This window comes from Lygodium microphyllum, chromosome 27, assembly GCF_053477565.2.
Source record: "Lygodium microphyllum isolate KBCC chromosome 27, Lygodium_microphyllum_v1.1.10, whole genome shotgun sequence".
NCBI lineage: Eukaryota > Viridiplantae > Streptophyta > Polypodiopsida > Schizaeales > Lygodiaceae > Lygodium > Lygodium microphyllum.
Window position 1 is genome coordinate 13,584,920 of NC_141161.1, and position 25,806 is coordinate 13,610,725.

General features: G+C 42.6%; 1 protein-coding gene across 14 annotated transcripts in view; it reads right to left on the reverse strand.

The window, feature by feature from the left end:
* LOC148012063 (protein ANTI-SILENCING 1-like) overlaps window positions 1–25,443 on the reverse strand; it is a 155,034-nt gene extending 129,591 nt beyond the window's left edge. For 4 of the 14 annotated variants that reach the window (XM_087669792.1, XM_087669793.1, XM_087669775.1 and 1 more), the window contains exons 1-3: window positions 25,257–25,442; window positions 8,736–8,799; window positions 8,540–8,585 (exon numbers count right to left, since the gene is read on the reverse strand). The gene's annotated coding sequence lies outside the window, so the exon portion shown is untranslated. Of the gene's footprint in view, window positions 1–8,539; window positions 8,586–8,735; window positions 8,800–25,256 lie in introns of all 14 variants that reach the window. The other 10 variants (XM_087669779.1, XM_087669776.1, XM_087669784.1 and 7 more) reach the window with 6 other exon arrangements.
* Window positions 25,444–25,806: the final 363 nt, after the last annotated feature.

Consider the following 25,806-nt stretch of genomic DNA (forward strand, 5'->3'; position numbering starts at 1 on the left):
TCCCCTCACTTCTGGTAAGTAGGTGCCTGGGCTTTGGTGGGTTTCTGTGTAGAGGACGATGTCCTTGCCAGTGAAGGTCTCCTGGAATAATCCTGCATCTGTTTTCATAGCTCCGTTGCAGTTCCACACTGCAAAACTCAGGTGGGTCTCATAGGCCACGCCCCGTCGTTGGCGCTTATCTGTGATGATGACCCAACCATCTCTGTATACTGCCCATTTTCCCGCTTTGCGAGCCTCCAGGACCTGTGGCATGCATTCTTTACGGTGTGCCACCTGTGCGGGTGTGAGGTCATCCTCTAGGTAGACTTTTTCCCCTTTTAGAGCTGTCCTTTTAGAGAGGAAGGCTCGTCTGGATTCTAAGTTGGCAAATTTGAGGATAAGAGGCCTTCCCTTGGTGAGGTCTTTCCCTACACGCCATGCATTCTCCACTATTTGAGGGTCCTCTACTCCCAGATTTTCACATATCTGTTGGGCATCTGCTAGGGGGCTATCCCCTTCCTTCCATCCGACCACCCGGATGTGGAGCGCTCTAAGCTTTCTCCTTTTCTCCTCCTCCAGTGCTGCATTCACAAACTCCTCCTTCTTTGTTGGTGACGTCTTGGCTACCTCAATCCATTTGGAGTTCTCGGCCACTTCGGCTTGTGCTTGTTTCACTATGTTCGCCCACGTGTTGAGCTCCTTTGTTACTTGTGTCTTCAGCTCGTTGATCTCGGATTGCACCTTGGTGGGCGTTGTTTCGGTGATTTCTCCTTCCTCCTTCTTGAGTAGGTCCAGCTGGTTTCTATATTCATCGAGCTCGTGCCTCAGTTTTTCGATCACCCTGTTTCTCTCCTGGAGGGACGTTTCAATGTCCACCTTCCAGGAGGTGAAGTGTGATGTGATCTTAGCGTAGATTTCGTTCTTCCATTCTTGCACTTTTGTGCTTATTTCCTCCTTGATTTGGTGTGCAATTTCCGCGCACATTGCTGCCATTCTCAAAGTGAAGGTGAAATGTTGATAGTCAATGGTGTTGGTAGTTTTAATGTTAAATGGCATATGAGTGTTGACTTAAAAAGTATAAAATGTATGCTTGGATTAAGTAATGGGGCCAATGCAAAATATCCTTGTATTTATTGCATGGAGAGTTTGGGATCCAAAGAATGGAGTACTTTGCGGCCAGCCCTTGATGTTGTTGATGTCTTGGTCATGCGCCTTGCATACATCTCGGAGGGCCTCCATGCCTTTCCTTGTGTGGTAGTCTGTCACCTTGTCAATGCTGCTCCAAATCGCTGAGTATTTCTCATTCTTCTCTGAACAACTTTGACTGATCAACTTTCTTTTCTTTGGTTTTATATCTTCCAAGCTACTTCTCTGAACAAAACATCTCAAGATCTACGACAAGTTTCTAGTGAGACATGGTATCCGAGCCGGTGCTCTTGTAAAGAGTATCCTACGCATATTGTGGAGAGCTTGGTCGAGAGCAATTCAAGAGAGTTCAATGGAAACCCTAATTTGGGAGGATCTTTCCACATCTATAAATAGATAGGTTGCCACAATTCAGACTTATCCTTGGGTGCAGATTTCTTACGCCACCAGTTAGATTTCACCCATCAGCCTTCCATCAGTGGGCTGTCCAACCCCCATGACTACTACCACATCATCATCAGCCTGACTGCCTTGCTTATGTGCTCCCTCATCGTCATCAGTTTGTTGGCATTTTTGTCAGTGCAAGCCTTGACAGCATCCGACTCACCTTCCCCAACTGTTGCCTAGCTATTTACAACCTTGGTGATTAGTTTCCCACACTGCAACAGGTGGTACACTGCTGCATTTACCAGATTTCAGCCTCTAGATTGCTGCATTTTGGTGACCAGCCTCCTGCCCTTCCACATTCAACACTCTTTCAGCTCCAACTGGTGGTTACAACACTCGAGATTTGTCTCCAATGGATGACACGCACCGACACCTCCCTGAGTCCTCTCCCCCATGAGCCACCGGTTGTTGGACAACTCTCCCTTTGAGCATTCTGTACACTCTTTCCTTCATTTACAGCATTGATTCATTCACTTTAGAGTTCTCTTCTCTCTCTGTTAGTGTTTGTGTTTTTGCATTTTGTGTTTAGGGTTTCAGTTTTGCACAGTCATTGTTTGTTTCTGTATTTAAGTTGTGGTCATACTGTCTATGTTTCCTTAGTGGAAACCCTAGCACTTTTCTTCACATGGTATCAGAGTCGATGCTTTTGTAAAGAGTATCCTGTGGATATTGTCGAGAGCTTGGTTTTGCGCAAGGCACACGAGCGCCACGTAAGTGACTCATAATAACTCAAACACCTTCTTCTCGGGACCCCATGATATCCTGTCAGGCTTCTCCATCACTGGAGGCCTTGGGACGGCATTATGGACTCGATGAGAAGGACAACACCCCATTTCCACCTTCACCTTCTTTTTCTTCTTCTGTTCCAAATTTCACTCTCATGACAAAGGAGAAGTTTGAGGAGTACTATCGCATAAGTACAGTGATGTTTACACCAAGTAGTACAGTGATGTTAACAACCCTTCTACCAATTTTGCTACCACATTCAGACCGGTTGGTGAGGCTGGCCACCTCTCCGATCATGCAGGACATATGGCATTTGGGACGTCTAGTGATCCATCTTCTTCGCCTTTACCAGACCGAATTGCATGAATCAAAACCCTCGCATGTTTCTTCTTTTGAGGTACAGGATCCACATGGATTTGCGAATGTGAATTTCAATAGAGGGGGCTCTTTCAGTTCAAACTGGTGGTTACAACACTCCGGATTTATCTCCAGTTGGATGATACACATCAACATCTCCCTCAGCCCGCTTCCTCGTGAGCCACCAGTTGTTGGAAAGCTCTCGCTTTGAGCATTCTGTACACTCTTTCCTTCATTTACAACATTGATTCATTCACTTCAAAGTTCTCTTCTCTCTTTGTTAGTGTTTATGTTTTTGCATTTTGCTCAGGTTTACACAGTCATTGTTTCTTTCTTTGTGTTTCAATCATGGTCGTACTGTCTATGTTTCCTTAGTGCAAACCCTAGCAGTTTTCTTAACATGGTATCAGAGTCAGTGCTCTTGTAAAGAGTATCCTACGGATATTGTGGAGAGCTTGGTTTTACGCAAGGCACACAAATGCCACGTAAGTGACTTGTAATATCTCAAACACCTTCTTCTCGAGACCCCATGATGTCCTGTCAGGCTTCTCATAATCACTGGAGGCCTTGCGACGGCATTATGAACTCAATGAGGAGGACAACACATCATTTTCACCCTCACCTTCTTTTTCTTCTCCTATTCCAGATTTCACTCACATGACAGACGAGTTTGAGAAGTACTATCGCATCAAGTACAGTGATGTTAACAGCCCTCCCACCAATTCTACTACCACATTCAAATTGGTTGGTGAGGCTGGCCACCTCTCCGATCATGGAGGACATACGACATTTGGGACGTCTGGCAATCCATCTTCTTCATCTTTGCCAGGCCGAATTGTATGAATCAAAACCCTCGCCCATTTCTTCTTTTGAGGTACAAGATCCAAAGGGCTTTGCATATATGAATTTCAATAGAGGGGGCTCTTTCAGCTTTATTGGTGGTTACAGCACTCGGGATCTGTCTTTGATGGATGACACACATCGACACCTCCCTCAACCGGCTCCCTCATGAGCCACCGGTTGTTGGACAGCTCTCCCTTTGAGCATTCTGTATAGGAGTGTGGAAAGCATTCATTTTTTCTCCTCTTGGCATAGGGTTTCAATTGGGCAGCCTTGTAACTCCATATACACCAAGGTATGTTGCTGTTTTTTAGCTAAATATCATAAAAACAGTTATTACAGCACTATGGGCTGAGATCCTTCCCTCTTCTTTGAGATCTCAAGCCTAGTGCACTTTTTGGGCAACTTTGTCGCAAAAAAGAAAGTGACATTCTCACAATTTCATTGTGAGAAATCCCCTTGTTTTTTAGAGGGACAATGCGAGACTGCATGGGAATTATGCAGGACGATTGTCTCAGCGAATGCTCCGTAAAATTGGGTTTAAATACAAGCTGTTATTTTTAGGGTTTGGCAGGTTGAAGTGTTCATTCGCATCTTTGAACACTCTACAATTGGTTGTAGGCCAACATTGAAGGTGTCAACCCCATTGAGCACCGGTGTGGATCAGTTATGCTACGAGAAATCGTTGAAATGCAGTAATTTTTAACCAACCTCTCCACTGCCCTCACACCCCTTCAAGAGGAGGACATTACAATTCGTGTGGGTGGGCCCTACCTTCACTCCTTCCAGCATGGTGACCATCATACTCTGCATGGCGTCATTATAGGGTCTTTCTCTTCTTTGCATTTTACATGTTGGAGACCATCATCGTGGCATCGTCATCATCATCATTGGCGACAACTTACTACATCTAGCGACCTCTCCTACCTTGCAGGCGTCAGATCCTTCTCCCTCGGGCATCTGCGCTTGGTGGTTAGTGGCCACTTCTAGCTATGTTTCACCTTCTGGAGCCCTTCTCCCTGCCTGCTGGAATCGCTCCTCCCAATTGGCATCAGCATCTACATCACCATGCACCAATCTTCCTCAGCTGGCTGCATCACCTTACATTTAGACGTTGGCACTCTCCCAGGCAAGGGATCGACTTTGGCAGACACTCCACAGTAGAATGAATGAAGTGATATGACTACTGAATATACAATGCTCATGCACTAAACACACTATGCAGTGAATGAATATTGGACCTCGAACTCCTATATCTCAAGGATCAAGGCAAGGGTAATGAGTTGTGGAAAGTGTGTGTCGTACTCCGAACGGATCTAGAATCACAGCAAGGCAACCTCCAAATGTCAAACACCAACAAACGCAGCAACAGTGAGTGGGCTGGATCTGATGCAGACGGAAGTGAGGAGAGAGAATATGCTGAAAACGCAGGCTGGAGGAGAGAGAAAACTGCAAACGCAAGCTATGTGAGTGACGATAACAGCTGGAGAACAGAGAAAACCGCAAATGTAGGGTGGAAAGATGATGGCGACAGGAGGCTGATAACGTGGCAGGTAGGGCAGCAGCTGGAACCTGCAAACGCAGCAAGATTGCTGATGTGGCAAGCTGTACAACAGCAAGGATTGTGGATAGCAGCAGTCACCTAGCTGAAAACGGCAGCAAATCAGCAGTGGATGGCTGGAAACATGCACCAGATGTGTGTGGACAGCTTGGACTGCAATGTCCTCCGCGAACGAGATCTGGGTAGCAAGCTAAAACACCCGAAATCTGGAAAAACGAGATTGAGGGCCGGCTTCTCAATCCACGCCACTGCGAGAGACGACAATTGTTTTCCACCCCTTGCTCATCCTGAGCCCCATCCTTTCCCACCCTTGACTACTCAGGTTCGAGAGGCCATCTCTGGGAGTTCTTGAGCACCCCAAATACCATCTTCGGCATGACCGGCAGCACTTCCTTCGTCATCTGACAGTTCGGAGTCCGTGATCCATGAGTTTTTGGATTCCCTATCTATCTCAGAGGGGGATTTAGAGGGGGATGATTTTTCTTCACTCTTCGAGAGGGCTACTACTCCTACTTCTTCAACTTCCAAGGGGGCCCCTCCACCTCTAGCATCAAAGGGGGCACCTACTCTACATGAAGTTCTTCACCCATCCTCTATTTTCTTGGGGTGGCTATCTTTGAGCAACCATCTCTTCTATTGATACCCAAGATCTTCAAGTACCACCTAGATCGTTGCCTTGGGGGTTCGCTTGGTGACAAGGCCTTCGCATTTCTTCCAACCTCTCCCGAGGTTGAGCTTCGGCAAGTTCTCCAATTCATCTTGTTTACTGTTCTTTACTGCAAGTTACCTTTCAAGTGGAAATCTTGGATCTCGCAGATCCTCTACATCTTCTTCTTACCTCTCTTCACTCCTCTTTCTCAATCCCTTTTTGGGCTTGAGAGGGGGTGTTGAGAAACCACTTCTTCAGTCCATTTCCTTCAGTTAGGATTTCACACTAGCAGCCCCAAAAGGCCTGGCGCCCTCATTCTGGGCCACTTTTCAATGGGGTGCCCACTCACCCTAGATTGTTCGTACCTATTTATAGGCCACCTTTTCACACATTCTATATCCACTTTATTCATTTTCACCTCTCTCATGTCATCAAATATCCTTTCACTGTCTCTATCCAGTCTCTCCACTGCCCTCACACCCCTTCTCAGTAGGACTTTGCGGTTCGTGGGTGGTGGTGCCTACCTTCACTCCTTCCAGTATGGCGACGATCATCCTCTCCATGGCGTCATCCTAGGGTCCTCCTCCTCTTTGCGTTTTGCATGTTGGAGACATTCATCATCCTGGCATCATCACCATCATCATCATTGGTGACAGCTTACTATACCTGGCGACCTCTCCTACCTTGCAAGTGTCAGTTTCTTCTCCCTTAGACATTTGCGTTTGGTGGTTATAGTGGCCACTTTCACTTCGTTTCTTGGTACCCTTGTATTCAAAATTGTCTCGTTTTCTCCTTCCCTCTCTAGACCTTGTGGAGGATGCACCTCTTCACTGTTAATCTATAAACATTAAGAGAAACCTTAGAGCCTTGGGATGAGATGTTCGCTCCATCAAGATTGCCACAATCATCTTCTTCTCGATCCACACTCTTATTGAAGGCGCTAGGCAAGAACCACTTGAATCCAACTCATTCTGGATCACACTTTTCCTCACATCAACAATTAGAGTGTCTCCAACACTCCCATCATCAATCAAACCTCTCTCTAACATCTCGTTGCTCAAAACTCAAGTCAAATGACCCAACATCATCTAAGAACATCGTCGAAAATGGGACAATACTTGCCCTAACACTCTCAAAACCAGCTTTTACACTCGAAAGCTCCCTCTCAACCTCTTTCACGTCAAACACACTTTCACAAGGCAATGTCATAGAGCTCAAAACCTTTATTAGGGTTTTATAGTCAAGGCAATAAGACACAGAGAGAGAAAATTGCTAGACTCATGGTGCTCCGAGTATAAATGAACGTGCCTTGGATAATGAGATGTGTATGGAAGACTCCTTTAGCCAGGAGTATAAAAGAACCGCCGTGTTATGTGATGAGAAAGGCTCCTTGCGCTGGGAAAGTAAAAGAATGGCTATGTGTTGGGTTGAGAGAAGGAAGCGGTGTGTTGAAGAGATGAGAGGAGATGTATGTGTGGAAGACTCCTGCAACCAAGAGTATAAACGAATGGCAATGTGTTGCGTGAAGAGAAGGATGCGTGTTGCTGTGGAGGGTAGAGCTAAGAAGATGGGAGCCAGTGAGGACTGCCCAAAGAAGAAGAAAAGAAAAATATGGAAACCTATGAATACTCTATCGCAGCAATGCGACCATCACCTACCTCACCTACTACTATAGAGAGAGAGTCCCTTCCCCTACCTCACCTACTATAGTAGCAACCTGGTAAGAGAGAGAGAGAGAGAGAGAGAGAGTCCTTTTCGTCCTCTAGAGGAGTTGGCAAATCAGATAGAAGCAACCCGGAAGCGTCCAAGGAAAGCACTTAATGTTGGCAATTGATGGCATTTATTGTATAGTTGACCCAAGATTTGCAAAATAGAATGTCTACAATCCCAAGCTCGGTTTAGACTCCCTTGTTATTACACCCATTTCCCAAAGAGTTGACTTGGTGACTGTCATTTTATTCTCAAAGAGGTGATGACTTTGCTTCTGGGCAGCATGATCTGGTGGCTGCAGAATTAATCCAAGAGACAAGTTACTCAAAACGATCATTGCAATGTTGTTATCCTGTTATTGTCAGTAATTAGACCGGTAGTGCCAACTCTTTGGTGTTTGATTGCAGCATTCTTTTCCTTCCATAGCAGGGATAGAGACAAGGATAGGGATACGAACAAGGACGGGGATAGGAATACCAAATGGAATGATCAAAAACATGACCACCATGTTAGTTATGATAGGGCTGCTAAAGATCATTATAGGAACCATGACAAAAATGATGAGTATCAGGATGGTAATAGAAGCAAGAAGAATGGAGAGAGAGGAGATCGAGGCTTTAAGGGTGCCCCTCAAGAGGTAGAGCTTTTTGCTCTGTACCATGGCAAGGTTTCTAGAGTCGTGCATAATGGTTGCTTCATACAACTCTCCAACTTTCATGATGAACGCAAAGAGAATATTGTCTATGTTTCTCAAATTGCTTCGAGAATGATAGCTGATGCAAGAGATATGGTCAAACAAGATCACGAAGATTGAGTAAAGGTTGTTTCTATGACTAGGAACAAACTTAGCTTTTCCATAAGGGATGTGCACAAGAAATATCCTTCCTCCCCATGCAAAGGAGCAGTTTGGATGAAGAGGCAAATTCTTCTAGTTCCAATCCACTTGTAATCCACTTGTAATTAATCAAAAAAAGATTGCGTGGATATAGTATACCACTGAACACACCATTGAACTCAACTCTCTGTGAAACATGCTACTATTGTACCAATTTCTGCATATATACAATATTAAAGCCTCTTTTTTTTTTTTAATCAAGCCACATCAAGGAGGGGGAGAGAGAGACCTTGTCCATTGTCGGCACTTGGCATGCGAAGTCGAAGACCTGATGACTGCACAAATGAGAGAGAAATGTATGCACTTCTTCATGAAAACAGTACATTTCTATTATTAAACTACTTTTATATCTTAACTTGAATCTTTAGAAAATCTACAAATTTCTTAAATTTACTTTTTTTTTTAAAGAAAGTTTTGAAACTTACAAGCTTTTGAAGTTAATGAAGTCTCACAAGAAACGAACTTGAGATGTTTTGTTTAAAGGAGTAGCTTGGAAGATATAAAACAAAAGCAAAGAAAGTTGATTAGTCAAAGTTTAAAAATCGGTGGGTTTTACATTTTAACTTATGGTTTTGAAAAAAACATTTAACGGAACGTATAATTAATGGAAGTAGTAAGAAGCGTCTCTCTTTGTCTTTGTCTTTCTCTCTCTCTCTCCTCTCCTTTCTCTCTATCTTCCTCAAGCTCTGTATCGTTAACTAAAATTAACTAAGTACAACTACTACTAGTTTCTCTCATAATTTAACTGGTTTCTTAGGAATTAACTACTAAAGTAACTAACAAACAATCTACAAATACTAACTAACTATTTCTAACAACTAACTACTAAGTAGTAACTATTGTACGAGTAGCGCAACGTGGGTACATTTGCAAAAGCAAGAGTATTGTATGAGCTTTGTGTTAGGGATGTTGTTCCTTGGAGTTTGCTTATTGCACGATATGCACAACATGCACAAGGTAAGGAAGAAGCACTGAAATGTTTTGATACACAGTCACACAGGATGCACGTGACGCATGGAACCTGACATGGCAAGCGGATCAGCAAGTTCCAATGCAAACTCCTACTTATGGGCATCACAATTGGGACTCATCTTTTTATGGTTATCAACATGAAGACTATCATAGGCAGCTTGTGCAAGTGGACATGAACAATCATCTTTTACAATGTCAAGCTACTGGAGTACTTCGTCAAGACCTTGCTCACCACCATCCATATTGTCCTTCTCCCAAAGAAAGCCAACAAGGATGAGAAGTCCTTGCACAAGTCTCAAGACACCTGGCCATATAGCGCCTTTGCCATGCCAAACAATAGGGCTCATGTGAAAGAGATTGAAAAGGATTTGAACAAGGAGGCTCTTTTCAAAGGGCTGCGATGACTCAATCTGCCTTCACAAAAGAGAAAAGAGAACTTTGAGAGCAGCAACAAAGGACCATGTTGGACTCCATTTCCAAAGATTTGAATCAACCTTGGGAGGATCCGATGCCAGAGACAGGGGAGACACATTCGGCACAGGAGCTTCATGGTGTTGGACTTTGTGCCTACAATATGCCTGAGTGAAAGAAGGATGCATTTGGAAAGGCACTCACTTTTGGTCAGAGATTAAAGCTTTCAATTTAAGAACAAAGACAAAGTCTTTCCATATATAGGTTAAAGGCCTTTACAGTAGGTTCAACAGGGGGGAAAAGAAGGAGAAATCAAAGGAAAAGAAAGAAGAGGACAAGAAGAATGACAAGAAGAAGTCCAAGAAGAATGACAAGAAGAAATCAAAGGATACGTACGCCGGCCCTACCATCAAAGAGTCCATCCTATCATGGTCTCCATACATTATGACAACCCACATCACATGATTACTTGGCTCACGGTGGATAGTGGGGCCTCTTTCCACATGACTTACTGTGCTAGGATTGGCTTCAGGACATGAAATCCATCGGTGTTGACAACTCCTCTGTACCCTTTCACGGGCTGCAAAGGAGGATACAACTCTTGCTTCTTTCAGAAGCCTTGGCTCGTGGTAGTGGAGCCTCTTCCCATAGAGATGGCATCCATTCCGTCACCACATCAGCGCGGTGACAACTCTTTCATAATCATTAGGGGAGTGGGAACCATTCCCCTATTACCGAATCGGCAATCCTCTTCTTTTTATTGCCTTTTAGGATAAGGCTTTCAAGGCATGTCCTCACATATAGCCATGCACATTGAAGCATTAAGATATACATGTAATATGTGTGTGTGTGTGTGTGTGTGTGTGTGTGTGTGTGTGTGTGTGTGTTTTCTTTTGTCAATGCCAATAGCACTCATCAAAACGCAATTTGTTGGGTGATTGCAAATTTGGAAGATGTCATCATGAGTTTCAAGGCTTTGATGACTCAAATGAAGAGCTTTTGTCTAGACACTCATTTGAGCGGAGTCGTGATTACCAGGAGTTTCGTGATCGACGACAGGAGGAGACTCCTCGAACCCTTCCTTCTTCTGCCCATCCATCTACAACGAAGGCCCCATCAGAGAAGGCTCCGTTAGAAGAGTGAAGATGCCTTCCATGATCCCCTCTATTCAAGTGCCTATACTTCCTTCTACAGTGAAGGCCCCGTCGAAGAAGGCTCCGCTACTAGAAGTGAAGATGCCTTCCTTGATCCCCTCTATTCACATGCCTTTACTTTCTTCTTTGCCCAAAGAAGACACTGGATGGTTCAAGCTATTCATTATGGTCTTGTAAGGTGGAGTGAATCCTCGACACCTTCGACCTTTGGGAGCTCGTTTCTTCGCCTATTGCTCGTCATCCCGAGGGGAATCCCGATAATGGACCCTCCATGGACCGTGCAGCCCTCTGGGATTGGCTCAACTCTCGAGCCCGATCCTTTCTCTTTATGAGTCTACATGATATTGTTCTTATACATGTTAGCAAGTTGAAGACTGCGGTAGAAGTGTGAAGTAAGATTGCTTCTTTGTATCAGCGCAATGCGTTTTCCCACAAGATTTCCCTTGCGGATGCTCAATCCTGATGATTCTTCTCCAATGAAGGAGCACATTACGAAGATGGAGAATATGAGACGTGAGCTTGCCTCTCTTGGACAGACAATCTCTTCTGAGTATATGGCTATGATCCTCTTGACTCAGCTGCCATTTCCCCAGTTCGATGTCTTCTACACAAGCCTCATCACCTCGAGGACCCGTGAGAAACTCTTATGGAAGGAGCTTTCACCGCTTGTCTTGGGGCATGACGAGCGACTCAGAGAGGTGGGGGCCACTAGCTTTGGCTCCATCAAGGCATTTACTGCAGGTACAGGTGGCAAGAAGAAGAAGAAGCAAAGGAGAAGGCCAAGGACAAGAAGGAAAAGGAAAAGAATCCCAACTGCCCACACTATGGGAAGGATACTCACCCCGAGGAGAACTGTTGGCAGAAGCACCCCCATTTAAAGCCAAAGGAGAAAGATTCAAAGGCAAACCCAGCCACGATAGTCTGTCTTCGTGCATGTATTTGTTGAGGAGGATACAGCTCTTGCTTCTACCAGTCAGAAGAAGCCTTGACTCGTGGATAGTGGAGCTTCTTGTCACATGACATATAGGAAGGATTGGCTTCAAGAGAACATGCCTTCCAGAGGGGGGCAGTGTCACCATTGGTGACAACTCTACAACTCCCGTTCGAGGCATAGGGACTCTATCTTTATTCTATAATAGGCAATCTTCTTTTGATAGGGTTCCCTATGTACCAAATTTGGGTTTTAACCTATTGTCTTACACAACTAGGTACCTGAGTTGTCTTATCTAGGCTGCAGTTATCGGTGGAGGATGCTTCTATTACAAGTGCAACTCTTTGGACATGTACACATGAGGGTGGGCTATACAAGCTCACAGCCTTAGACATGAGGTCTTTCCACAAGCTTGGGCTGCTTTGGCATGCTGGTTATAATCAACATTGATGCGATACGGCGGGCTTCTCAAAAGAAGATGGTGGAGGGACTTCCCGATTTCCCTCCTCTTCACACCTTGTGCCCTGGCTTGTTGAGGGGCAAGCAGCATGAGCAATAGCCACATCCACAAGTTGCCACTAGGCGGGCTTCTGCACCACTGGAGTTGGTTCACACCAATCTCTGCAGTCCTATGGGCACGACCTCCCTTGGAAAGGTCAAGTATTTGATGCTGGTTGTTTATGATTTCAGTCCTTATATGTGGCCTTATTTTCTAGAGTAGAAGAGCGAGGCGTACTCCTGATTCTACAAGTGGAAGGTGTTTGCGGAGACGCAAAGTACTTGCACTAAGCCTGATGTGTCTTATTCCAAGGTTTTTGGATGCGATGCTTATGTTCACATCCCGAAGATGCAACAAGACAAGTTTGAAGTGGCTTCTTGAAGACAGATGTTTATTGGATATAGCTCGCATTCCCAAGGCTACTGACTGTATGATCCCGTCAAGCGAGATGTCTATACGAGTCAAGATGCCCGGTTCGTGGAGATACCAACTTCAGAGAGGGGTGAGGAGCACCTTGTACTTGGAGATCCAGGAGATAGTTGGGCGCCAACTATGACTGTTCCCTTGGAGTCCATGCCTCTTGAGAAGCCTTTCTTTGTGAATGAGGAGTCTACTTCAGCACATGTGCCTCCCCTACTCCTTCTGTACAGGCCAATGTTCCAAAGACTTCAGCCAATATGATGAGCAATGAGGAGAGATCTGGCCTTCTCCTGGTTGGTGAGCAACAAGGATGTGGCACTGAAGTACTTGCTAGAATGCGAGCTTGAAATGAGCAAAGATAGAGCTGAGAACTGAGAGCATCGAGTAAGAGTGTACCAGTGTGTTGCACAGTACACAAAGAATAAAAATGTATTTATATGTTAGGGTACAAGTAAAGGGTGTGTTCACACCAGTAAGTTTATACACGTAGGATAAATTGAAGTTTACTCCCGAAGGGGCTTTACACCCAACAACCTCCCACTTAAAGGCCGAAAGTGATGCTTGTAAGCTATCCAACTCCCACTAGTCGAATGCAATGCTCATGCTGAGCCTTTGCAAGGCTTTTAGTGAGAACATCTGCAGGGTTATCTTGGGTTTTGACCTTAGTCAGTGTGACAAGGTCATCATCCAAGACTTGTCGAATGAAATGATACCACAAATCAATGTGTTTGGTAGGGGCATGAAACATGGCATTTTTAGCCAAACATATTGCACTCTGGCTATCACAATCAAGCACTGGAGTACGGGAAGAAAGACCAAAATCCTTGACCAAATGGCCAAGCCAAATAGCTTCCTTAGAAGCTTCTATGGCTGAAATATATTCAGCCTCTCTAGTACTCAGTGCTACAATTTTCTGCAACCTTGAACACCAAGAAATAGCTCCACCAGCCAACAAAGTAAAGACCGACCCACTGGTAGACTTTCTAGTGTCAAGATCTCCTGCCATGTCCGAATCACAAAACGCCTACAACTCTAGTGTGCTCTTTCCATAGCATATACATTTATCTTGTGTACCTTTTAAGTATCTAAAGATACATTTCACTACTTCCCAATGTGGTTTGCCAAGGTTAGACATGAAATCTACTAACTCCCACTGTATGGGCAATGTCTGGACGAGTTGCAACCAAGGGATACATCAAAGAACCACAAGTTGATGCATAAGGTATGCCTTTCATCGCAATAGCAGCTACATCTTTTGGGCAATCAGCTTTGTATATGGTGGTAAAGGCACACCAAGAGACTTAGCATCAACCATATTAAATCTGTCAAGTACTTTGTTGATGTACTTGTCTTGTGAGAGAAACAACAAGTGTTATCCTCTATCTCTTTTAATGCGCATGCCCAAAATGTGTTCAACTGCTCCCAAATCTTTCATTGAGAAGGCTGAACTCAACTGCCTTTTAAGATTATGTAAAGTACTCTTATGCTTTCTTGCAATCAGCATGTCATCCACATATAAAACCAGCACAACAAGGCTTCCATCATCAGCCTTCTTAGTGTATAAGCAGTGATCTACATGGCTGCATTTGAATCCATGGCTGAGTATAAAGGTATCAAATTTTTTATACCACTGTCTAGGGCGTGTTTCAGCCCATATAAGCTGTGTTTCAGCTTACAAACTAAATGCTCTTTTCCTGGAATAGCAAAACCTTCGAGCTGTTTCATGTGCAGCTCTTCATCCAGGTCACCATGAAGAAAAGCAGTCTTCACATCCATCTAATTCAACTCTAAATCCAAGAATACAATGAGAGCAAACAAAACACGGAGCGTAGTCATCTTCACCACCAGTGAAAAAACCTCCTAGAAGTCTATGCCTTCCTTCTATGTATAGCCCTTAGCAACCAAACATGCCTTGTATTTGGGCTTCCCATCAATACATTTCACCTTACAAACCCATTTGTTATGAATAGCCTTCCTATCCTTGGGCAAAGGTACAAGCTCCCATGTGTTGTTCGCATATAGAGATCTCATCTCTTCCTCCATAGCAAGCTTCCACTTTCTCTTGTTTTCACACGACTGTGCCTCTTTAAATGTCAAAGGCTCGCCTTCATCAGTCAATAAAATGCAATCCAAAGATGGCTGAAACCTCTGTGGCTACATTCTGACCCGTGTAGACCTTCTTACCCAATGATCTGTATTGATAAGAAATGGGCCTACATCCTTAGGTATATGCACACCATCACCTAGTGGCTGATTTTCAGCATTTTCTTGCTGTTGTAACCTGTTTTCAGCATGTTCTTCTTGCTGCCCTATTCCATCATGTGCATCAATTTGCTGTCCATTATCTTCTGGTTGTAGCACAATAGGTTGTTGCTCGTTTTCAACATCAAAAGGGACAGAATCTTCAACTAATGGTTGCTGAATGGCTGGCTGTTCATGCTGAAACTTGACCTTCTTGTCAAGGTCACCATGTGTAGCATTTTTCAGCAACTTTGCCTCGTTAAATACTACGTCTCGGCTGCGTACTATCTTCCTATCCTGAGGAAGCCAAACTCTATATCCCATCTCTCCTTCATCTCCATATCCCATGAAGATACCCTTGATGGATTTCATGTCTAGTTTAGTTCTCTGATTTTACAGGAATATGCACAAAAGCATGCAAGTTTGCCAAACCAAACCTCTTCAAGAATGCCATTTTCCAATGCATGATTGGGAGAGCAATTGCACACATGAACTGTAGTTTTAAGAGCCTCTCCCCAAAACTCCTGCAAAAGATCCTGTGTCGCGACCAGTGACACTCTTGGGAAGCGCTAATGTTGTAACCAACAGCTCTAATACCAGTCTGTGGCACTGAAGTGCTTGCTAGAATGCGAGCTTGGAATGAGCTACGAGAGAGCTGAGAACTGAGAGCATCGAGTAAGAGTGTACCAGTGTGTTGCACGATACACAAAGAATAAAAATGTATTTATATGTTAGGGTACAAGTAAAGGGTGTTTTCACACCCATAAGTTTATACACACAGGATAAATGGAAGTTTACACCCGAAGGGGCTTTACACCCAACAAAGGAGAGATCCAGCCTCCTCCTCTTTACGTTCTCGGAGGAACCATGCACATTCCACCGCACCGAGCTTGTTTGCACTAATTACTGTTTGATGACTTGTGCATTGTAAGATAGAGAGCCCACCTCCGTGAAGGAGGCTTTGCGGTCTGATCATTGGTGGAAGGCTATGGAGCAAGAGTTGGAGGTGATTGAGAGCAATGGCACTTGGTCTCTTGTGCCATGGCCTCCTCATCACAAGGTGATTAGGTGATTGGAGTCAAATGGGTCTTCAAGACTAAATATTGGAGTGACGGCACTTTGGATAAGCACAAGGCCCGCCTTGTTGCTAAAGGTTTTGCATGGAGGCCACCATGAATCAACTTTCATGATACCTTTACACCTACAACTCAGATGGCGACTATACGAAATGAAAAATCATCTTTCAACATACTTGGTTTTTACTAAGGATAAAGATGATAGTGAGAATGTTGGGAACATGTCTAAGTTAGAGAAGGATCGCATGTCATTTTTGAAAATGTATGCTGATTTCTTCTCTCAATCACTTCTAGGGCAACCACCGCCTGAAAGGCTAGAAGATCATGGCAAAGATCTTATCCCTAAAAATAGCCCACCTAATAAGCCACCCTACAGAGTCAGTGCAGCCCAACAGGAGGAGATTATGAGTCAAGTAAATGAGCTGTTAGAAAAAGCACTAATTCAACCCAGCTCATCTTCTTTTTTGTTCTCCAGTGCTTATGGTGCAAAAGAAGGATGGTTCATGGCATATATGCTTTGATTATCGTGCTTTGAACAAGATCACAATAAAGAATCACTTTCCAATTCCTTGGATCGATGATGTTATGGATAGATTGCAAGGGGCAGTCATATTTAGCTATATAGATTTGAAAAAATGGGTATCGTCAGATACGCATTAGACCGGAAGATGTGTCTAAGACAGCTTTTAGGACATCTTTTGGATTGTATGAGTTTCTTGTTATGCCTTTTGGACTTACGAATACTCCTGCCACTTTTAATCGGATGATGGATTGTATCTTCAAGCCACATAGAGGATTTGTGGCCACTTTCTTTGATGACATGATTGTCTATTCAAAGAATGAGGCAAAGCCTAGAAAACACTTGGGCATTGTCTTCAATGAACTGCGTGAGCATAGACTGGTTATCAATGACAAGAAAAGTGAATTCTTCTTACATGAAATCCACTTTTTGAGGCGTATTATATTGGCTGATGGTATTTGCATGGACCTTGCAAAGGTTGAGGCAATACAATCATGGCCACCTTTGAGGAATGTGTATGAGATCCACGGCTTCTTGGGTTTATGTTCTTACTACAGGAAGTATATACGCGGGTTTGCTAAAATTGCATCTCCATTGCATGCCTTGAAGAAGAAGAATGTGCCATTTAGATGGACAGCAGTGGAAATTTCAACATTTGAAAAGTTGAAGGAAAAGACAACTTCAGATCCTGTGCTTGTATAGCCCGATCTAAGAAAGTCATTCATAGTTCAATGTGATGCATGCGGTAACAGCATTGGGATTGTTCTTATGTAGAACAGCCGAGTTGTGGCTTATGAGAGCCGAATTCTCCACGATGCAAAAAAGAATTTGCAAGTCTATGAGAAAGAGCTCTTGGCTGTAATTCATGCATTGTCTACATGGAAACATTATTTATTGAAGGCTAATTTGCAATGCAGACAAACCATCAAACTTTGAGGTACTTTCTGACGCAAACAAAGTTGTAAGAGAAGCATATGAGATCTTTCTATGTTTCATTTTCAAATTGTACATATCGTAAAAAATGTTACGATTGATGCACTGTCACATAGGCCACAAATTTCAGCCGTCAGCATGGTTTATCACACTGAGTTGGATGCCATGAAAAAACACTATGTTGCTTTTGCTAATGTTTATGATCAGCTTTGCAATGGCCAAAGGCATGAACACTTTGTGCTAAGAGATGGATTTTTTATGATGCATGGATGACTATGTGTCACAAAGCAGTTAAGACCTAGAGTTATCACTGAAAGTCATACTCCTTCGTATGCAAAACACAGTAGTATTGATGCCACGGTCAAAGCATTGGAGCATTTCTTTTATTGGCCAACTTTGAGGCATGATGTAGAACAGTTTGTTAAGACATGCATCGTATGCCACAAGATAAAGCATGATAGGCAAAAGATGTCGGGTTGTTGTAGCCCTTATCTATTTCAGATAGGCTTTCGCAAAGCAATTTCTTCGCGAAAGAACTGAAGAAAATCTGTCATTTACTACTGATGCTCTGTCTCAACAGCTTGTAGATGCAAAGAATTGAATAAAATCAATCATTTACTTCCGTTTCCCTATCTCCACAGCTTGTAGATGCTATCACGTGCTATTGATTGGTCTTCTCCTGCCCCTGGCTACCTCAGAAGTCCTCCAATGGCTGCAAATTAGACCAATAAGATCTCCTCCCTCTCTCTTGCAAGCTGAACATAGTACGGGGGAGTTTCAGAAACAGGGGAAACGAAAACGGGAAAAACCGGAGTTTCGAAGTTTCAGCCAAATTTTGGAAACGAGAAAACGACGTTTCGGACTGTACACTAAAAAAAATACAGTATTATATGGGTATGTAAATATATCAATGCCTACAACAACATGTACCCAAATTTCATACAAAACTTTGAGTCTTTATGTCATATGATTGAAATCATGATTCATTACACATTTCACAAGTCACAAGTCACGACTCACGAGTGAAGATTGAGGAGTCAAGACTGAGAACTCAATGGTTGAAACTTAAGACAACTTAACACAATTAAGACTCAATTTTCAAAACTTAAGGTAACAAAATGAATTAGAATTTATGACTCATGAATAATCTATGATCTAAAGAGCAATGAAGACTGACATCAAGAACAATGGAACAAGAATCAAGATGCATAATAAGTGGGATCAGGATACAATCATACATGCAACTATGTCATGTGAATAATCTGTCAAAACTCCAAAGTCCAATGAGGCTATAAGTATCAATATCAATGAACAACTGGCTATATCACGAGTCATGACTCATGACTCATCCGGACTCTAAGAATCTGTGCACAATCTTCTTGTCCGGACTCCAAGGACCCCAATCGTGAAGTTAATGAAGCAACCTCAGCCTCAACCTCAGACTCTGACTCTGACTCTGCTTGTGATGCACGACCACGTGTGGCCCTTATTCTAACCCTCCTCTATGTGCGAAATGTCACGCACCTTCTCTATATTAATCTTGTCAACATTCACCTGTAAAGGTAAACGAGACAAAGATATATCATATTAGAAGAGTTTCAATATGTTCAATGTTTATACATATCACAATTTACAATCCAACTTCCAAGCAAATTAGCAATGTCAAGTGTCAAGGACTCAAGGTTAAAAAGTTAATTATGCATAATACTAATCATTACCAATTTAGCTGTGAGCGCTCAAGGGACAGAGCGGTCCTCTCAAGAAGCTGGAGATTGCAATGGCAAAACACTAAACACTCCAGCTAGACAGTTGTGAGCTTGTTTCTCTTTTTGGTGTGGAAGAGGACCCATGTGCTCCAATTCCTCTCAACAGCCCTGAACTACAATCTTACGAGAGAACCTGAATAGCAATGTGTTTCTATTCAAATTTAAGAGATTGAGATTAAGTAATTGGCAAATGCTAATATGCATGCCGCAAAATCAACATTTGAGTGGACAATAGATTATAGAACTTGTTACCTAAGTTGCATAATGCATTAGATAATCAAGATCCAAAATATAAAAGTCACCAGTCACATACCAAAGTAAAAGCACAATTGCCATATTTCTCCCACTAAGAGACAGGCTAAAGCCCTGTCTCTTGAAGCCTAGCTGTGGGTCGGCCAAAATGAAGAGAATGATTGCGGAATGCCCCTCGCTAATGTATTGCTCCTCGCTATGCCAAAGGGGATGCAAGATATGTGCGACAGTATGGATTGGTTTATGGAACCAATCCCATCGTGCATTCCACACTGTACGAATCTCATCAACCCTATAGATAAAATAAGTTAAAACTTAGAAGTTAAAATAATTATCAATTATCAAGGAGTCGTTAATACCAAATAATTACATGTGTAAAAGTTAAACAAAAACTTACTTATCTTGGGACAAAAAGCTGTTGTGAAGCAAGGCCTCGCTAATTTTATCCATATACTCATATAGAAACCCCAAAGTACTCCCCTCCATATCAGTGATGCACAATGCAATGTAAATAGAAGTAAGACTTTTCACCAATGCCTCTGCCTCAACCCACCAACTCTCATTTAAAATATTGTGCCTAAAAGCAAGAGCCTTTGGAAACTCTCTCACACTCCATGTAAGCCATTCCTGGCATGCAATGGTCTGTATCAAATTTGGACGTACTCGTATCAACCTCTCCAATACAATAAACATATAAGCAAACTTAGTGGTGGAGGGTTTCAATAGCTCAAGTGTGCTATTCGCTCGAAACATACTTGTGACAGATGGCCTCTTCTTCACAAATCTTACCATGCTTGTTGTCGTCTTAAAAATGTTATCCACCCAAGATATTTGCCCAACATCTTCAATAAGCAAGTCAAGGCAATGGAATCCACATAGAGTCCATACTATGCTAGGAAACTCCTCCTCAAGCATACGTCCCATAGACACACAATTGCTTCTGTTATATGTCACTACCTGCATCACATTTTAAACTCCTACGTCCACGATGATCTGTCGCATGTGCTCCCAAATCAAAGCTCCTGTGATGATAAGACCTGAGGCAGAGGCATCGATGGCCTTAATGAACATGGTGCCTTTATATGAAGACACTAAAACATTGTAAACATTCCTTCGACGCATATCTGACCATCCATCGCATAATATTGTGCATCCATATTTCACCCATGTCACCTTTAAGGGCTCCAATTGAGCCTCTATGGATGCTTTCTCCTTTCGAAGTTCCCGTGTGCGTAATGCATCTACGGATGGGCCTTTCCACTCACATCTATGCGGCTTACTGCCTTGATTGTCTTCTTCCATTGATGTGTAGTGGCCACATTGAAAGGGATAGCATACCAAATAAATAAGCATGTAAGTTCCTTAGTTGCCTCCACAATTCCTTGCCTCTGAAGTCCTGCATGGACACTTACACTATGCAAGGAGCCCTTTTGCCCACCACCACTAGAAGATAGAAACGGGGTCCTTTTTGCACTTGGACCCGAAACGGAGATGGATGTGCTTCTTTTTTATGGACCACTGGCACCTCCAATTTGGCTAGCGCCACTAGGCCCACTAGCCTCTCTTTGCCCCACTTATGCTTCCTTAGCTCGATGTGGTGTTGGATAAGAGGATTCATCCTCTTCTAGCTCAATACCCATACGCTTTCGGTCCCAAAGATGTGGTATTGGATAAGAGGATTCATTCTCTTCTAGCTCAATACCCATACGCTTTCGGTGCCAAAGATGGAGACTGACTGTTTCTTTTGCCGGCACATTTACGCAAGGCCCGATGTCTTTATTGGAAACACATGCCAAGTGGCCTTTCACGCGTGTTACACTCCTCGATTTTTCCAATCCACAATAGTTGCACCGCCACTTCTTTGATCCGTTGGAGCCCTCATATCCCTTGATTGGAGTGACGTGCCTCCAATATGGGTCCGGCGCCATGATATGATTAGCCTTTAGGACCTAGGTAGAAGAAGAAGGAAAAGAAGAAGAAGGAGGAGGAGGAGGAGGAGAAGCAACAACAACAGCAGTAGCAGCAGCAAAAGAAGAAGCAGAAGACGGAGGAGGAGGAGGAGGAGGAGGAGGAGGCGGCCGCCGCCGCCGCCGAAACGGACTGGCCGTTTCGAGATATGTGAAGCTGAAATACACTTAAAATGCCTCTCTCCAGTCTCTAAGGACGTTTTTCAGTCTTGAATGGGCATTTTTGACAAGTAGCAACCTTCCCAAATGGTTTTTTCAAATGCACTAAAAGACAATAAATTGAGTGCTCTAGAATGAGCTATCTTCTCTGTCAAAACAAATGACAAACATGTCAAAGCTTCTAAAGTCCTCATCTGACTCAGACTAAGACTCACAGGCAAGAGATGACAAGGCGTGATAAACATGACTACTAACAAGATTATACTCAACATAAAGGCATTGATTTTAATAAAACCTTTGCTCCCACTTGTGATATAACAACTATTCATATCATTTATGCATTAGCAACTCCTAATAATTGGAATGTACATTAGTTGGATATCAAAATTACATATTTCAATGGTGATTTGCATGGAAAAGTGTATGTTTTCCAGTCTCATGGTTTTGTGCAGAAAGGGTAAGAAAACAAAGTATGCAAATTAAACAGGCTTTGTATGGTTTGAAGCAAGCACCTCAAGCTTGGTATAAGAATATATATGCATACTTGACTACACATGGTCTTCAAAATAGTCCCACTGAGAACATCAAACATGAGATTGATGTGCCTCTGATCATTGTGGTTTATGTTAATGACATGTTACTCACTAGTCCTAATGAGACGCATATTGCTAATTTTAAACCTGAGCTGATTTCAACTTTTAACATGTCAAATTTGGATCTACTGTATCATTATTTGGACATTTAGTTTAAGTAGTGTAATGGAGGTATCACTTTGTATCAAACAAAGTATATTAAGATATTATTATATAGATTTAGTCTGGAAGACTGCAAGCCTATTGCTACTCCTATGAAAACAAGTTTAAAGTTGAGTCTTCTTAATGTTGGAGACTGCTTTGATCTATCAATAGGCTATTGGATGCTTCATTTATATATGCATAATGTGACCTGATACTCAATTTACACTCTCATAGATGAGCAAGTCTATGCATAGCCCAATCACTAAGCATTGACAAGCAATGAAGTAAATCTTTCAATACTCGAGTAATATTCAACATATTGGGCTATTTTATCTCAAGTGGAAATGTTACCGCCAGATTTACATGCTTTTTCAAATTTTGACTGGGTCAATTAATACTATGTATCCACAAGTGGCTTTTACTTTATGCTTGGCAGCTTATGCACATTGTGGTTGAGCAAGAAGCAACCCACTGTGGCCACTTCTAGTTGTGAAGCTGAGTACAAGTAGCTTTCACAACTATGAATGAGTGTGTTTAGCTCAAACGCCTCTTGGCTTATTTGAGTATAGGACAGTCATCTGCCACCACCATCTTCACTAATAATCATAGCACATTAGCAATTGCACAAAATCTGGTGTTACATACATATACTAAGCATTTTGAGGTACACTATCATTATATTAAGGAGAGACTCTCTACATGAAAGATCAACTTGATCTATGTGCCAACGCAAGATAACCTTGCAAATTTTTTCTTAAAGATTTTGTCTCACAAAAAGTACAAAGCTTTGTGCAAAGCTTTGGACATACTCCGCTTTGTGGATTGATCTAGTCTACTTGGTATTCTATAGATAAGTGTCAACTCTTGTTTGCCACATCACTTCCAAGGGGGATTTGTTAGCATATTTTGGTAGTGATGTGTGTGGATACAGTTAGGACTATTTTTTTCCTCTTTTTTTCTTAACTTTATATATACCTATTCACTTTTAGGACATAACTAGTTATGTACATCCTCTCTATCGATACTTCTCAATATACTTTGAGTTATGCTCTCTTAAGCTTCTTATTTTCCAAGCTATATACATACTTTCTTGCAACCCTATGACCATGAAAAAAAAAAACACAAAGCTTGACCAGCTAAAAGAGTAGCTCATCCTACATAAAGATACTTTGCCTCGAAGAAACAATGATGATAGCAATATAAACACAATCATAATAGTCTCAATAAAGCAATATGCCAATCTCAAGAACATCTGTCACAGTGAGAACTTTAGCAAAAAGTACCAAAACCAACAACATTGATTATCTAATACCATGTGAGAATAAGCAAGGAAAGTGGAAGAATCACAACTACTAAACAATGAGAAGAATGAATAGTGAAAGAGAGAACACGAGAACACAATACAAGATAATGGCCCATGTATTGAAAAATGTGACAATAACCACACAGGTGAATGGCATGTGTAGTGACCAATAGTACTTCTTATAAGAGTGCACAACAGAAGAGAAACATAAACACAAGGAGAAACACACACACACACACACACACACACACACACACACAGCAGAAGATGAAGGAAGAACATTGCACTGACTAAAGATGAATGCCAATACAAATGGGATGGACTAATCGATCCCGTGCAGCCCATACTGTCAGTGAGGGCACCAGATCAAGATAATGACGATGGCAACACCAAGCTCAAAGTATGCACCTGCAAATGACGGAATGAAGATTGGAGAGACTGTGTCATTGCTGCAGTAGGTGCAATAAATGATGGCCAACCAGCATTTAATGCTGGTTGCACCGGAAGAAATGCCAAAAAAGTACCAGATGGCCACAAAAAATCCTAGATGGCAAGGACAGACAGACTAGGAAAAGCAAAAACTGACCTAGCAATGCACATAGGAAGCTAACAACTGAAGGAAATGCACCTAAAACTATCAGAGCTCCTTAGTCTCTGTCAGACTCTGAAAGGAGCTCACAACCAAGAGATGACAGTCTGATGTAACTAACATAGGCAAGCTAACACTTCTAATCTCCCTCTCTCCAAGTCAATGTGGTCTGAAAAAAATCAACTAGCCCCAAATGGACTGCCCAATTGCGTGCAAAGGTGCCCAATACAAAGCCTAAGAAAGAGCCTAGCACACATGAAATGTACAACAAGTGCACTCCATCTTGCTTCTAGTAATCAAAAGTCCTCTCCTGTTTGTTTGTAATAACTTCCACTCACGAGTAGTGACCTACCATTCTCCTACTCCATTCCTTGTTTAAAGATTCCCAAACAAGAGAGACATTGTTACTTGTGGGCTACCATTCTTCTACTCCATTTGTTGTTTAAAGATTCCCAAACAATAGGGACATTGTTTCTATTATCGGTACCACGTTGCAGTTTTACGTGTAAGGTACTGAGGACCAGACATGGAAGTCTAGACAAAAGCTGACACCCAAACGCACTTGCTCCATCCTACATAATAATTGTTAAGAACGAAATGCACGACGCAACTTGTGACTGATTCGTGAAGCCTAGCGTATTGTCACGGAAAAGCAGGGTGAGACCGGCCTACCATAGCGCCGTCAGGAGTGCTGAGACGACCCCTAGGCAAGACCTCGTGGAACAGAGTAGTTCTCTAAATCGAGGATACATGCAAATTCAGTAAGACAACAACTCATGCAAAGTCTCAACTATGTCGGAAGTAGACATTTTAACACACACACACGTCAGAAATCAACCAGAACGACTACAATTGAATACAAGTCTCAGCTATGGCGGAAACCGGAAATCAACCGGAAGGGCTACAATTCCACACACACGCACGCACGCACACACACACCCTCTCTCTCTCTCTCTCTCTCTCTCTCGTCAAAAATCAGAATTTTCCGCACGGGCACACGAGAATTGAGCATTTACCGCATAATCATAAGCTGATGACTTCACAATCGCGAAGTGGCGCAGCGGCATGCGAGAGCTCTCTCGCTGTCTTTCTGTGTCGAACAAATAGTGAGAATGCATCTAGTGTACACAGGGGGAAGAGAGACGATGGTAAAGGCCTGGGGGGAAGAGAGAGGAGGGTAAAGGCATGGGGAGTTTTTGAATTGATCGTTTTCCCCTTTTTATCACCATCTTAGAAACTAGAGCCCGGTGCGTTCCCTTTTTGATGCTTTTGTAATAAATACTTTTTGAATTGATATTTTCAAATCCACCTAAGCAAGTACTATAAGAGATTGTATTTGAATATTATAAAAAGAATAGTGTTTACTTTGTCTCTAACAAATAATTTTTGAAAAATAGAAAAGAGATATACGAGAAAAAATACAATTTAAAAATGTCCTTTAGTTGCACGTGTAAAAACCACTATTCCTACGAGCGAACATAGAGATTTTTGAATTGACCTTTTTTGTTAATCTTAGTCGATTGAGAATGTTCGATGGCGAGCTGATTGAAAGTCGTTCAAATGCTT